Source organism: Rutilus rutilus (genome assembly GCF_951802725.1).
Source record: "Rutilus rutilus genome assembly, chromosome: 2".
NCBI classification, from domain to species: Eukaryota; Metazoa; Chordata; class Actinopteri; order Cypriniformes; family Leuciscidae; genus Rutilus; species Rutilus rutilus.
In genome coordinates this window covers 50,158,236-50,174,661 of record NC_140210.1, presented here as the reverse complement: position 1 = coordinate 50,174,661, position 16,426 = coordinate 50,158,236, and positions in this window count along the sequence as shown.

Below are 16,426 nucleotides of genomic sequence, written 5' to 3'. Positions count from 1 at the left end.
CTTAAACTCGAATGTTAAATGTTTTGTAGAACTGAAATTAAAACCAATTGAACAGTTTAATGAAGTATAATTTAATGTGTAGACATTATAATATAGTATAATACTGAAATGCAGAAATACACAGAACAAACTGTTAAATTACCTAATACAGCATGTTAGAAAAAGTAAATAAATGGAAGAATCATTGGGATGCAAGTTATTCTGTGCTGTCTGTATGATTACTGATTCTTGCAGTTTGTGTTTTATTATTCATACCACAACAGTACAAAAGTGCCTTCCTGAAGTTGTGTAATGTACAGCGGGGAAAATAAGTATTTGACACATCAGCATTTTTATCAGTAAGGGGATTTCTAAGTGGGCTATTGACACAAAATTTCCACCAGATGTAGCCATCAAGCCAAATATTGAATTCATACAAAGAAATCAGAACATTTAAGTATACAAGTTGAATCATAATAAATAAAGTGAAATGACACAGGGAATAAGTATTATTAATAAGTACAAATTTGTGGAATTTTTTTTTTTGTTATCATTTGAATTTCATTGAAAAGGCTAAACATATTATGCTGTACAAGGACAATGCTGCTATAATTAATAAAATAAACACAACTCAGACATTGGGCTCTGTATGAGTTCAGCGATTCAGGTGAAATAATGATTGTTAAAACACAATCAACACCATCAGATCACCTTTTCTCTTTGTTCATCTGGCTGTTATAACTCAAATACAGCAGCCAAACAAAATCTAAAGTTAATGATTTAAGGTCAAGAGCCCAACTAAAACAAACACCGATCACCATAACGGTGACTTACAATTACGGTTTTCTCCTTCAGTGATTCTGCTTGTTAACATCAGGTGTCTTCAATGTTGGCAATAAAAATTTTACTCATTTTAAATGGTTACCTTTTAAGGAATTAATTTGATTAATTATTACTCAATTCTAATTTGTTCAATTTAATTAATAATATTGCTTGTAATCTGTTGCCACAATTTTATTGAGTAAATATAGCGTATTCATTTTTACAGTGTAGAAAGGATGGAGTATGTCATTTAAAAAACTTGAAAAGCTGTGCAGTTTCACAACGCCTTCATTATAATGCATAGAAGTAAAAAAAAAACATAAAAAAAACCCATTAGCCTGTAACTCGCAATCTCCCTGATATGATTGTTTTGATAAATGAAGCTGGTCTTTAGGCTAACGCACGTATGACACCACAACATTTAAACAATTTAATTAGTTGATTATCCACAACAGGAGGTTCAGGTCTTCAGATAGAGGAATGAATTATGATTTAGGCTAAATGATTTATGACATTTTGATTATTTCATATTACCATATTGTGAGAAAGGAAATGAAAAGGATAAATCATATCGTAATCAGTAACATAACAAGACACACCTATAGTTACAGAAGGTGTTATTGGTCATGCAATTGTATGATAAGTAAATGACCTGCAATAGGCTAATGTGACTGCAGTGATACCTACACTGTTAGACCTTACCAGGTTTTTTACAGTAAAATACTGGCAACACTGTTGCCAGTAATTTACTGTTAATTGTACAGTTCTTTACTGTAATCTACAGTATGTCACTGTAAAAATGCACTAAAACTCGAGTTAACTAATTTCACTTGCAGAAACTGACTGCCTTAAATTGATCAAGTGTCATTTAAATGTTTTAACTAAAATTTATAATGCATTGATAACGTGAGCAAAGTATCACTGTGAACATCTTTTATTTGAAACCACAACAAAACTTTCGTAAATAAAGAGATTTCCACTGGACCAGCAACTACACAGTCACCGCCTGTTAAATAAAGCAACATGCAGCATATCATCAATGTTTGTAGATCTTCTCCTGGACTGAAACACAGGCTCTACTCTTCTGCACAATGGTGACCCAAAAAATTAATTTTACCGTAAACTACTGGCAACAGTGTTGCCAGTATAAACCTGTTTTATAACTTACAGTTTATTACTGTTAAAATACATTTTGTGGGTGTGACTTTTTATCTTACACTGTTAACCCTTTCAACCCCACAGGAAAATCCACACTACAAAGAGTAAAAGTAACATTGAGACAGTGTTGCAGTGAGATAATTGAGGGAATATGTAAGTGATTGTTGAGCATTAGTGATGAACACCTGCTGTTAGAACAGAAAATAGAGAAACACAAGACCTACAACTGACTTCCAGCCATTACACATTATTATACTTATTATTAACCAGTATGACTTTATTTCTGTCATACATCTACAGAAGTTGTTATTAAGATGTTTAATTGAAAATGTTTGTTTGAAGTTACCATTATAGAGATCAGTGCTTGCTTTAGTTGGGATGCTGATGCTAAAACATTATTTTCTGCTTTGCTGTTTGAGCTGTTTTTGCAAGTCACACTTGTACACACACAGTTTATGAATGATTGCGGTTATGATAACAAAATCATCATATTGCCTGTTCATTCACCAAGGAATTCATTTTCACTCATTCAGAGATTAATCCTCAATCAAAAGTGTTACATTACCACCACTGTGAAACCACATCAATAAATTACAATGACTCTTTTTTTTTTTTAACACATCATGCATAACCAGAGAAACAGAGCTACAATGTCTATTAGAAACACAGTGATATCACAATTTAGCACATGAATCTCAACAATGGTGGCAAAATATATATATTTTTTATTCATGCAGCAGTGCATGCTGGGAGTTTTATATTATCCTGAAACCCAGCATGCATTGCGACATGAAACTTTTGTTTGATTGTCACCATTGTTGAGATTCATGTGCTGATTGTTGATATCTGTGTGTGTCTGAATCAAGCAGGAGTTCAAAATGTTTTAATGCACTATACGATATTCATCAGAAGACCTTATTACATAAATATTGATTTTATGTTGTAGATTTACAGACATATGCTAAATATGAAATAAATCAATTTCAAAGAATAAATACAGGAATGATAAGAGAATCAGACATGATCAGGATGATTGTGACATCATCACAAAAGAATAAAAACACCTCATCATCTTCCTTTTGGCTTTTTCTTGCCATAACAAATGTGTTTTATAAACTCACTGTTACAGCAGCCAAAGAGAGATGAACAGTAAGAAGTCAAGGGACAAGAGACCAACTAAAGCAAATACTGATCTCCATTATGGTGACAACAAACGTTATTATAAACTAAATCTCTGTTAATTCTCAACAAGAACTTTTGTACATGTATGAAAGAAATAATCGTAAACTGGTTTCACACTCGGTGGCTGGAAGTCAGTTGTAGTTCTTGTGTTTCTCTTTTTTCTGTTCTTGTTTCTCTGTCCTTCTCTGTTCATCAGTTTCTCAATTCACTCACTTCTATTCTTTCACTCAGTCAAGTGGACTATATTAGTGAACTAATGTAGGGAATAGTGAATGAAGGTACACTGTAAAAATGAATACGCTATATTTACTCAATAAAATTGTGGCAACAGATTACAAGCAATATTATTAATTAAATTGAACAAATTAGAATTGAGTAATAATTTATCAAATTAATTCCTTAAAAGGTAACCATTTAAAATGAGTAAAATTTTTATTGGCAACATTGAAGACACCTGATGTTAACAAGCAGAATCACTGAAGGAGAAAATCGTAATTGTAAGTCACCGTTATGGTGATCGGTGTTTGTTTTAGTTGGGCTCTTGACCTTAAATCATTAACTTTAGATTTTGTTTGGCTGCCGTACATGAGTTATAACAGCCAGATGAACAAAGAGAAAAGGTGATCTGATGGTGTTGATTGTGTTTTAACAATCATTATTTCACCTGAATCGCTGAACTCATACAGAGCCCAGTGTCTGAGTTGTGTTTATTTCATTAATTATAGCAGCACTGTCCTTGTACAGCATAATATGTTTAGCCTTTTCAATGAAATTAAAATTATTAAAAAAAAACAAAAAACTTTTTTTTATGTAGGTACACACAGGCATCAATATTTAGCGTATGAATCTCAGCAATGGTGACAAACAGATCACCTCTGATCATAAGCTCATTATATATTCATGCAGCAATGCATGATGGGAGCCATGAATGAGTGTTGATTGGTGGAACCCAGAATGCACTGCAACATGCTTTATAAATGTCACCATTGTTGAGATTCACAGGCTGATTCTTGATGTCTGTGTATATGAGTTCAGAGAATCAGGTCAAATGATTGTGAAATAATGATTATGTTAAGACACATCCAACACCATCAGATCACCTTTTCTCGTTGTTCATTTGGCTGTTATAACTCAGGTACAGCAGCCAAACAAAATCTAAAGATAATGATTTAAGGTCAAGAGCCCAACTAAAACACACACTGATCACCATAACAGTGACTTAAAATTACGTTTTCTCCTTCAGTGATTCTGCTTGTTAACATCAGGTGTCTTCAATGTTGGCAATAAAATATAAAGAGTTCTTAATTCATCTTTGACCTCTGTCTGTTATTTCGATATTTTTGTTTAAAAAAAAAAAGTAAATTTTGGTTAAATTAATGGTTAACTTTTAAGGAATTAATTTGATTAATTATTGCTCAATTCTAATTTGTTCAATTTAATTAATAATATTGCTTGTAATCTGTTGCCACAATTTTATTGAGTAAATATAGCGTATTCATTTTTACAGTGCAGGGGCAGGTTCAAGTTCAAAACGGTGCGCAACGTTTTGCTACGGTTTCCGGGTTGAACGTCATGTTTCCTGGAAACGGCGTGCACCGGTGTGCAACAGGGTTTGAGATACGTTTTCTCTTGTTTGGTGGGTGTGTCAGAACTGCAGTCCAATCAGCAGCAACATGTATATAAAGCACGCAGTATTAAAGTGAACTCGCACAATGGGTTCAAGGAAAGTAATTTACAATTGTGTTCGATGCAGCTCGGTATACGCAACAACTGAGGATATTCGAAGACATGTTTGTCGAAAGTTTTATTGTAAAAAATATAGGATATCAACATAATGATGTAGTTGTTTATATTTTTAGCTTCATTGCAAGTGTATGACATTTGGTATAGAAATAAACAATGGTAATTAAGTGCTTTTCCTAAAAATGAGACAGAAAATACAGGGTATTAAAACAGTATGAACTACAAATAAAGTCAGTATGTGAGGCTAAATAGATGTTTTTTAGTCTGAATTAGGTAATTAGGTAATTCAACGCATCACTGTTTCTTTTTAAAAAACGTTGTGCAACGTTTTGTCGGGGCTGAACGCAGCCCAGGTGTACTTGTATAAGGCTGCTGTCCCTCATGCTGGTTCACCAAAAATGTTTAATTCACCATCATGTCGATTCAAACATACAAAGGCCCAAACTTTTTTGTTCTTCGTTTAAGGGTAAAAAGAAATTTGAAATACCTACTGTTAACAAACATCCTGACTCAACTCTACCTGCAGTTTACTGATTAAACAAGGTGAAATGCTTGAACAATTTTTTATGCATTCATTATTATTAGTTCATAGTTTTTCATTTCCTTCAGTGTCTCTTCAGTGATGATTCTCGCTCTCTGTTCATTGGTTTGTTCAGTTGGAGCTCAACAGGTGCAACGCAGCTTTAAAACCACACAATGAATGTCCTGCCGTTAAACCTGTTCAACAAACACAACAAAAACATCTGAAGTGTCATTCAAGTCTATAAATAACACTTCAGGTGTATTTGAACAGGCTTAACGTGTGCTGAAGGGTGGAGCACAGAAACAAACTGAAGAAGAATCCAGTGAGGTCTGATATTCAGGAGCTTTGTGTTGCAGCTCAATATGGTTGTGACGCGAATGAAATGAGAGATCAGGGACCTGAACTTTCAGGTTTCAGTGGTCTCAATGAACTTTCAGTCCAGGGTCAAAATGTGAAATTTTTCTTTTTCTTTTTGTCCTGTGTGCTCACTTTAACTTTAAACAAAAATATGTCAGTTTAGCTACTTTGTTGTAATTCATATAATACACAATAGATATTAGGCAAACACATTATCAAGATAATTTCCAGACAAGGTTTTGGTTTATACACAGTCTTGGTGCTTGCAAATGTCATGAGTTGGTTTAACTGTGTACAATATTCATATTATGAATATGAATGTGCCACCCAGTCAACACTTTGATCTCACAGTGATGTCACCATGTGGTCACACCGTCAGCAATCTGAGTTCACAGTGATCTAAAAGTGTAACCTCACAGCGCTCTCACTGTGTGCTCAAACTGTGACCACAATACCCACATAGCAACATTGTGTCGGCCCAGATCCGGCCCACATCTGGCACACGTGGAAAGATGATCTGGCCGTGGAATTACGGCACTTGGGTGGGCCACTCCTGTTTGCCAAATCTGGGCCACAAGCAGGCCATAGCAATGCCACATGTCAGCCAAGAGCAAAGAAATAAACCAGAACTGGACCTTATCTGAGCCACAAAATCTGTGTATATTAAATATGAAGTCATCTCAGCCTGTTAACAAAAAGAATCACTGAAAGAAAGAAGAGAACAGAAAAAAGAGACGAGCAGAAGCACAAGAACTACAACTGACTTCAGCCACAGCCTCAGATGAAATCAACTGAAGAGAAAAGAAGACATTAAATCTGTGAAGATCTCAGCAGAGGAGGATTAAACAACTCCACAAACAGCATTACCAGCTTCACTTATTACTAACCAGACTGACTTTATTTCTGTCAGAAGTCTACAGAAGTTTTTATTGAGAATTAACAGAGCTTTAACTCTAATGTGTTTCATTTGAAGTCACCATAACAGTGAATAGTGTTTCCATTAGTTGGGCTCTTAACTCGTATTATATCTTTTATCTTTTTTGGCAGCTGTGACAATCTAAAGTACCTTGCTGCAATGCATGCTGGGTACCATCATTGTATAAAACTCCCAGCATGCATTGCAACATGAATAAATTATGCAGCTGAATTGTCCTATTATTTTAATTCTAAATATGTGCTTTTATTTTTTGCTGTTGTTTTTTTTTTGTGACATTTAGTAGCTTTTCAGTGATGTTATGAATTAATCTGTTTATCTAAAAAATATATATATATTGTCACCCTTGTTGAGATTCATGTGCTGATTTTTGATATTTCTGTGTGTCACGGTCAAGGTTATAATCGTTAACGAAAACAATCGAAAAAATGAAAACTAGGTGGGAAAAAACATTGTCGTTAACTGAAATAAAAATAAAAACGAGGCATTACAAAAAAACGATAACTAACTAAAACTGTAATGTGTGTTTGGCAAAACTAATGTCCTTAGTTTTCGTCTTTGTCAAGGTCTTTCATTTTTTAACGCTATTTAAAACACGCAGTGTATTCGTTCTGCATTTCCTTTCCCTGCTCTCCCACCGTCTCTCATGCGTCTCTCACATGCGCTCGCGCACACACACACACACAAACACACACACACACACACAGCCCCTCCCCTCCGAGTGTTCGTTCGACGTTGAAAGCAAGTTCGCTAAAGGTTGGTATCTCTATCTCGTGAACACCTTTACACAATCCTTTACACAATCACACATTAAAAAGTGGTATAAAATATTTTAAATTCGGAATATAATTTTGTCAGTGTGTTGATGTCGACCCGAGAAGCGATTGCGCCTTCTTTAGGAAGTTAACTAGTCGCAAGTTTGAGGTAAAATGCACTTTTTGGTTGTGGTTGTCGATGTCAAACACTATATAAGCTGTGATTCAAATATTAAATAATGTTATGTCATTTTTTTACTTTTACACTTAATGTTTGCTTCTTCAATCCAGATGAGTAGGCTATTGACTGTATAGGTAGGGTTGTATAGCTGTGGTATTTGTATGGGTGTGAATTCTGTATAGAAGATGTGTAGATTTTTGGTACAGCGTGTGGATTTTGTAAGAGGTAAAGGAATTTCAATGGGGTGTGAATTTTTTTCTAAAATTGTATGATGTTTTTGTTGAGTTATTATTACACAATACTTTTTCTGACTTTTTTGAATCTTGCCCCTGACAAATAACCCAAATTACAAAAAAAGAATAAAACTAACACTAAAACTAATAAAAACTAAACTAAAACTAAGCATTTTAAAAAAAATAAAAAATAAACTAAACTAGCAAACTCACTTTAAAAACTAATTAAAACTAAACTGAATTTGAAAACAAAAAGTCAAAACGAAATAAAAATAAAAACTAATGAAAAATGCAAAACTATAATAACCCTGGTCACGGTGGATTAATTTTTCATGTTCATGTTTGTTAAAATCTTCTAACTGATTGTTATAATATTGTTGGACCTCACGCTGCAGTAACACAGGGTTTGTGATGAGAATATATTATTGGTACAACACAATTGTTAGATTCAAATTACCTCAGTGAAGCAGTCTATTTCATGATGATTATAAAACCATCAACAGGTAACCATCATCACCTGATCTCGTTTCACTTTAGCTTTCTTTGCTACTGCAAATGTATTTGACAAACACACTGTCACAGCGGCCAAAAAAGGCAAAAGATATAATAAGAGTTAAGAGCCCAACTAATGGAAACACTAATCACTGTTATGGTGACTTCAAATGAAACACATTAGAGTTAAACACCTGTTAATTCTCAATAAAAACTTTTGTAGACGTCTGACAGAAATAAAGTCAGTCTGGTTAGTAATAAGTGAAGCTGGTAATGCTTCACCATTCCAGACCGGAAGTAACTTTTCAGATTTTGATTAAAGATTACCACGGCAAACCATTTTTTTTTTTTCGGTGCATTAACTTGCACGGATTAATTGTTCACCACTAGACTAGTAATATGTGCTAACAAAGTAAATAGGGTCAATTTTGATTTCATGTCGACTTTAACAAATCATCACACATTTACATTAACAAAGCAAACACATTCAGAAGATTCAAATTCAAAACTCAACAGAAAGGCTCTTGGCCACTAGGGGACAGTGTTGAGCTGAAGTCCTTATCTCTTACTAAACTGGTCATGTTTTGTCTTCTCTGTCTTACAACAATATTCCAGGTGAGGATTTCTCTCTATAGGCTTCATAAACTTCATAAACACATAATTGTCATAAGCATGATTTACACATGCACATAGCTGATGTCATGTCAACTCTAAAGATTTAATCAACAACATATTTTGGGTTAAACTTTATTTTAATATATAGCCTAAGGAAAAAAAAAAGTTTATATTTTAGGTGACATGACGGTCACAATTTCTTAGCTCAAGGGAAAAAATCAGGTGAAATATTTGAAAAAATAGGTGACATGAAAACTGGAGCTTGGAGAGCCATCAGTGTTTATGGTGTTAAAATATTTTAGCCAAATTTACTGTTCACACTGTGCTTCTATTTACAGGGAAAATACCTCTGTACCTGCAGGTGTCCAATAAACAGCCAATGGCCAAGCAATGCATGATATTTAATGTGGGCTAACTTCCAGTTTCTTTTATTTAGTTCAGTTCATGCAGTCAGACACAAACCGAGATACTCTGAAGGACAAGAACAAACTGCGAGAGTCATAATGGCATCAGTGTATGAAGGTTAGTGTAAATTAAATTACCTATATTGTACTCATAGACCACAGCGGTAATATTACAATAGTGACAATTGAATTATATACTACTTTTTTTCTGGTAATAACACTAAAAGATAAAACAGAATATAGAAAGTGAATGTAATCTTCATTAGTCTATTTATTGGTCATATTACAACATTTATTAAAGCTGGTCTGAATTTACTTGTGTTCTATTATAGTTATAATGAATAGTATTATAGAGCTCAGTATAACAGTTGCATAAGAATAGAGTTTTATTATGTTCTGTAAAAAAACACACAAAAAAAAAACATGAGAATTATCCATTTTGCAGATGCTTTAATCTGAAACTAATTACATTGAATATTTTATCAGTTTGTGCATTCCCTGGAATTCAAACCCATGACCTTGACATTGCTAGTGCTAAGCTACAAGAATGCTATGTATGGCATTGCTCTCAATGCTGTTGACACTCACACTTCATTTCTCACAGTGTCAAAAAACCCAACAGAACATTAAACACTAACAGATCTCCACAATATCATATGGTATGTTTTTGCACATACAATCAAATAAAGTAATTCACAGAATTTTAAATTTTTTGTTTAGTAAATTTGATTTTACAGTAAACTACTGACTTCAGCCACAGCCTCAGATGAAATCAACTGAAGAGAAAAGAAGACATTAAATCTGTGAAGATCTCAGCAGAGGAGGATTAAACAACTCCACAAACAGCATTACCAGCTTCACTTATTACTAACCAGACTGACTTTATTTCTGTCATAATCAGAAGTACTTATTTAGAAATAACAGAGGTTTAGATGTTGATGATTTATTGAAAATATTTCATTTGAAGTTACCACGGTCGTGATTTAATTTAGTTGGGCTCTTGACTCTTCATTAATATAACATTAGATTTTCTCTAGCTGCTATAACCATTTCTCTACAAAAACTAATTTGTTATGACAATAAAAGCAAAGGAAAAATATACACAGGTATTGATGGTTGTGTATTGATGTTGGCCTTGTCAACATCTACACTGTAAAAAATGTGCTGTAGTTATGCAGCTGTTTGCCAGTAACTTACTGTAGATTTAAATTGATGTTATTTACTGGCAACAGTTTGTTCAAAGTTAAATGAACATTAAACATTAACAAGTCTTTGTCTTTACAGAATAAAATTATAAAATAACAATCTAATGCAAAGCATTCTGGGAACCAGAAATGTTCATCAACTTTTTTCTGTTTTTTTCCTTCAGATTTTGGTTCCCAGAATGCTTTGCATGAGGCTGTTATTTTAGTTTTATTCTGTAAAGATAAAGACTTGTTAATGTTTAATGTTCATTTAATTTTGAACAAATTATTGCCAGTAAATAACATCAATTTAAATCTACAGTAAGTTACTGGCAAGTAGCTGCCAGTAATACTGTAATTTCTACAGATTTTTCTAACAGTGTAGTCACTGATCTTGAGAGTCTATTCTCTAATTATGAAGATGAGGTTGTTATAGATTTCACCTTATTGATTGTAGTAGTCCTTTGATTTTACAGCATGATGTTCAGTTGTGGTATAATTAGGTAATTTGAGTTTTAAATATATGATATTCTTAAAACCTTTAAAGTTATTGTGTCTCTTGAGCACACACATAATCAAGAATAAGCATATGAACCTCACCAATGGTGACAAACATCTAAAACAACAACAAAAATAAAAGCACATGGTAAGAATAAAATAAAATAAGACAATCCCACTGCATAATTTCTGCATGCTGGGAATTCTATACTGTGGTGGTAATCCAGCATGCATTGCGACATGAAGCGTTTCATTTGAGTGTCACCATTGTTGAGACAGCATAATGCATCTAATATGGGTTGATTTATTTGTTCATTCTTTTAATTTATCTAAATGATTTAAAATCACTTAGTTAACGAAATCTGTTAAACAGAAATGGTCAACACATTTATTTTACGGACACAAATATCATTCTAATTTTGACCCACAGCTTTAAAAATTAGACCGATATTTGTCTCTGCAAAATAAATGAACAAATAAATCAACCCATATTAGATGCATTATGCTGTTGTAAGAGTGTGACCTGTCAGTGAACTGTCAGAGCTGTCCAGCTTGATACTTTTTATGGCTTTATCATCACCGTTAATGACTAGACATCAGTTGTTTTGATTATTAATTATTCATTTTCATAATTTTTTTCTGGCTTTGCTGTTTTCCCCAGCTATTCAGGCAGGATCCTGGTTATTCTTCAGATTTAGGTGACCCTTTTGCTGTTACTGTGCCATCTTGTGGTGGGAAGTGTTGAATGAAGATACTCATTAATGTGTTTTCTTCAACATTGCATCATTTTGTTCATAATGAACAGCTTTAATATATACTGATTTTTATAATTATATTTAACTATAGAATGCATAAGCGCTGAGCAACTGTTTTAAAGTAATTTTGTTGAAAAGACACACAGCCTTATAATGATGCAGGGTTTCAAATGCAATACATACATTTAATTATGGAGCCAAACTGTTAAAGAAATACAAGTCTAGGCTGTTTCAAGAAAACTTCTGTCACATTAAATTCATTCATTCAAACCAACTCCAATTTTGTCTTTATTTCCAGGAAAAATACAGGTGATAGTATAAGCACAGCCCACTGTGATAGTTCAGTCATCGATCAAAGGTGTTTCCTTCTCAGACTTAAAAAAGAGAGAGACGGAGAGAGAGAAAATAGCCTATAGCAGAAGAAAAAGCATGGGGTAAGGGAGTTCAAATTTATAACATACCCTTATTAAAATTAAATGCCAAAACAAAACATATAGTAGACTATTTTATTCAAGGAATAATGAACGAAGGGCCGTGATGAGGCGAATATGTTTTCAATAATTCAAAGGCGCGTCAAAATTTTTCCGCTTATACCCGCAGGTCACCTGACATCAAGACATCTTGTACGTTTCATTTCTACACATTTGTATGGAAGCCCGTTTCCGCCACATTGAGTAAAAAAAAAAGAGATTCTTTAAGTCATAATAATGAGAAACTTTCTCATAATAATGACTTAACATCTCGTAATAATGACTTAACATCTCGTAATAATGAGAAACTTTCTCATAATAATGACTTAACATCTCGTAATAATGAGAAACTTTCTCATAATAATGACTTAACATCTCATAATAATGAGAAACTTTCTCGTAATAATGACTTAACATCTCGTAATAATGAGAAACTTTCTCATAATAATGACTTAACATCTCGTAATAATGAGAAACTTTCTCATAATAATGACAACATCTCATAATAATGAGAAACTTTCTCATAATAATGACTTAACATCTCGTAATAATGAGAAACTTTCTCAAAATAATGACTTAACATCTCGTAATAATGAGAAACTTTCTCGAAATAATGAGAAACTTTCTCAAAATAATGACTTAACATCTCGTAATAATGAGAAACTTTCTCATAATAATGACTTAACATCTCGTAATAATGAGAAACTTTCTCGAAATAATGACTTAACATCTCGTAATAATGAGAAACTTTCTCGAAATAATGACTTAACATCTCGTAATAATGAGAAACTTTCTCGAAATAATGAGAAACTTTCTCAAAATAATGACTTAACATCTCGTAATAATGAGAAACTTTCTCGAAATAATGACTTAACATCTCGTAATAATGAGAAACTTTCTCGTAATAATGACTTATTTTCTCGCACTTCTACGCATGCGCAAAGCAGCGGAGCAGAAGGGCGTGCCACACTAGCGACATCCCTGGTCAAAGACGTGTAAATGCATCACAGCAAACATGGCACGCTCTGCAGTGAATAACATTAATGATAAATGATCAGTATATGAGACAGGCTTCCATAGATTGTCTTTTATTCATTTGTAATATTAATGTGTATTTTTGTGTATGAACAAGCAGCAACACAAGTGTGATCCATGCATTTCAAATAGATGGAGGAATGATAAGACAGCACACCTTTCCAAATCTGTTTAAGAACACTTCATCTGGAAATCTGTGTAAGGGTCCGTTCATACAGAACGCGCTTTTTCATTGCTTTTCTAGGCAAACGCGCACTAGCGGACGTTGCGCTCGCTCTTCTGCAGCGTCGCGCGCATGACACGGCGTTCTAAAAACGCGGCGCTCAATTGAAAAGCAGTTCAGCTTTTAAAAACACGTCTCGACCTTGCGTTTTCCCCCATTCCACTGCCCACTTATGTGTAAATGTCCCCAAAGTCATAAACATCTTAAACGTGATTTCTGTATCTTCCAGATGAACCTGCACATCAAATATCCTAGAAGCATCTGCAAAATACGTGTTATATTAACACACATGTGTTACACTTAAACTTGACGAATAAATGTAATATTCCAACTTTAATCTGATAGTTTTGTAAATTCATGTAACAATTTCCATCAGTGCGCACAAGCAGGCGTCCTTCGTTACCATGGTAACCGTCCTGCTTCTGCATTCCACTTTCACACCTTATCGTGCGCATGGAAAAGTATGGAAGATATAGGCCTACTGATGATGTTATTTAATGATACTACAGATTGCACTTAGTAGATCAAACTGACTTTAATGAAAACAACTGTTTTGCAGAGCGTGCCATGTTTGCTGTGATGCATTTACACGTCTTTGACCAGGGGATGTCGCTAGTGTGGCACGCTCTTCTGCTCCGCTGCTTTGCGCATGCGAGAAAATAAGTCATTATTACGAGAAAGTTTCTCATTATTACGAGATGTTAAGTAATTATTTCGAGAAAGTTTCTCATTATTACGAGATGTTAAGTCATTATTATGAGAAAGTTTCTCATTATTACGAGATGTTAAGTCATTATTATGAGAAAGTTTCTCATTATTACGAGATGTTAAGTCATTATTTCGAGAAAGTTTCTCATTATTACGAGATGTTAAGTCATTATTATGAGAAAGTTTCTCATTATTACGAGATGTTAAGTCATTATTATGAGAAAGTTTCTCATTATTACGAGATGTTAAGTCATTATTTTGAGAAAGTTTCTCATTATTTCGAGATGTTAAGTCATTATTTTGAGAAAGTTTCTCATTATTACGAGATGTTAAGTCATTATTATGAGAAAGTTTCTCATTATTACGAGATGTTAAGTCATTATTATGAGAAAGTTTCTCATTATTACGAGATGTTAAGTCATTATTATGAGAAAGTTTCTCATTATTACGAGATGTTAAGTCATTATTACGAGAAAGTTTCTCATTATTATGAGAAAGTTTCTCATTATTATGACTTAAAGAATTTTTTTTTTTTACTCAATGTGGCGGAAACGGGCTTCCATACATTTGCGTTCTCATTGACGGATGAATTTTGTTTGCGTTATTTGCAACTCAAAGTGTTCTTATAGAACTATACGTGTCGAGTCAAAGTGAAACTTTAAACAGCCCAAGTCTCCGTTGATAATTCTTAATTCCAAATCGTCGTTTTAAAATAGAGCCAGTCAAACTTTATTTACTTACATTTAAATAAATTAGCTATATATATATATATATGGATTGGAATAATTATATTAGACTATGCTGTGGGTTAGTGACAACAGTAATGAAATCATGACTTAATTAAATGTAGAGTGTATTTGTGACTCTATGATAATAAATTAATTTTAGGGTCTGTGCGTTGTGATACACAATAATATTAATTTAAAATATTAATTTTAAGTCATACTTCTCTGAGTATTAATAATGAACAAAACAGTAAATGCATTTTTATTTATGTAGGCTAACAAGTGAAGGGCAGTGGGTTGCTAAGTTACATTAGTGGTAAAGGTTAATGTTTAACCTTGCCCACTAAATTTAGCATATTATGCTTCACTATGAAGCAACATCCTTATAGCTCAATGAAAGATCATGGTAACACTTTGCAATAAGGTTCATTAGTTAACATTAGTTAATGTATTAACTAACATGAACTAACAATGAGTAATACATTTGTTGCAGTGTTTATTAATCTTTGTTAATGTTAGTTCATAAAAATACAGCTGTTCATTGTTTGTTCATGTTATGTTCACAGTGCATTTGTTACAAATACTAAAGTAGTTAACTAATGTTAACTAATGAACCTTATTGTAAAATGTTACCAAGATCATAATATGATTTTAACAGTTTAAAAGCAAACCCCCATGTGTGTTAAATGAACTAGTGCATCTAGTGGTTCTAATTCACACTCAGGGCCCTATTTTAAGGATCTAAGCGCATGGTCTAAAGCGCACGGTGCAAGTTCACTTAGGGCATGACCGAATCCACTTTTGCTAGTTTAACACCGGGTAAAATGGTCGGCCTTTTTTCTTAATGAGTAATGGGTGTGTTTTAGGCTTTACGTGCGTTAAACCAATCAGAGTCTCATCTCCCATTCCCTTTAAATGCCAGTTGCGCTCGGGCCATGGCGGATTCACTATGTACATGTCGGAATTTGCAAGCAGAAAGACCGAACGCTTCTCCAGAGAGGAGAAAACAGCAGACCTTCTACAGGACAAGCCGGATTCCACCATATCTTTATGTACACAATAATAATCTTTTAAATTGTAATCCTTTTATTTTAAATATTTGGCATGTTTGTGTGCTGCTGCGCCTCCCTGTGTGTTAGGCAGAGTTTACTGTGTTGTGGACCCGCCTATAGGCTTATATTACTAACGCGCTCTTTAAATAACAAAAAAAGATAAATACTGCACCATTGACTTTAGAACAGGTTTCAGTTGGTCAATGGCTCAGTCTGTTCAGCTCCTCAAAATAGCAACACTCCATCAATGCGCCTGAACACACCTGGTTCACAGACCAGCATGGGCGCACAAATGCCTTTGCTATTTAAACAACGTGGCACAGGATGAGCAAAAGAAAACTGCACCAGGCTGAAACTAGCAAAACACTTGCGTCGCGTCTGGCGCTGCATTGCGCCGG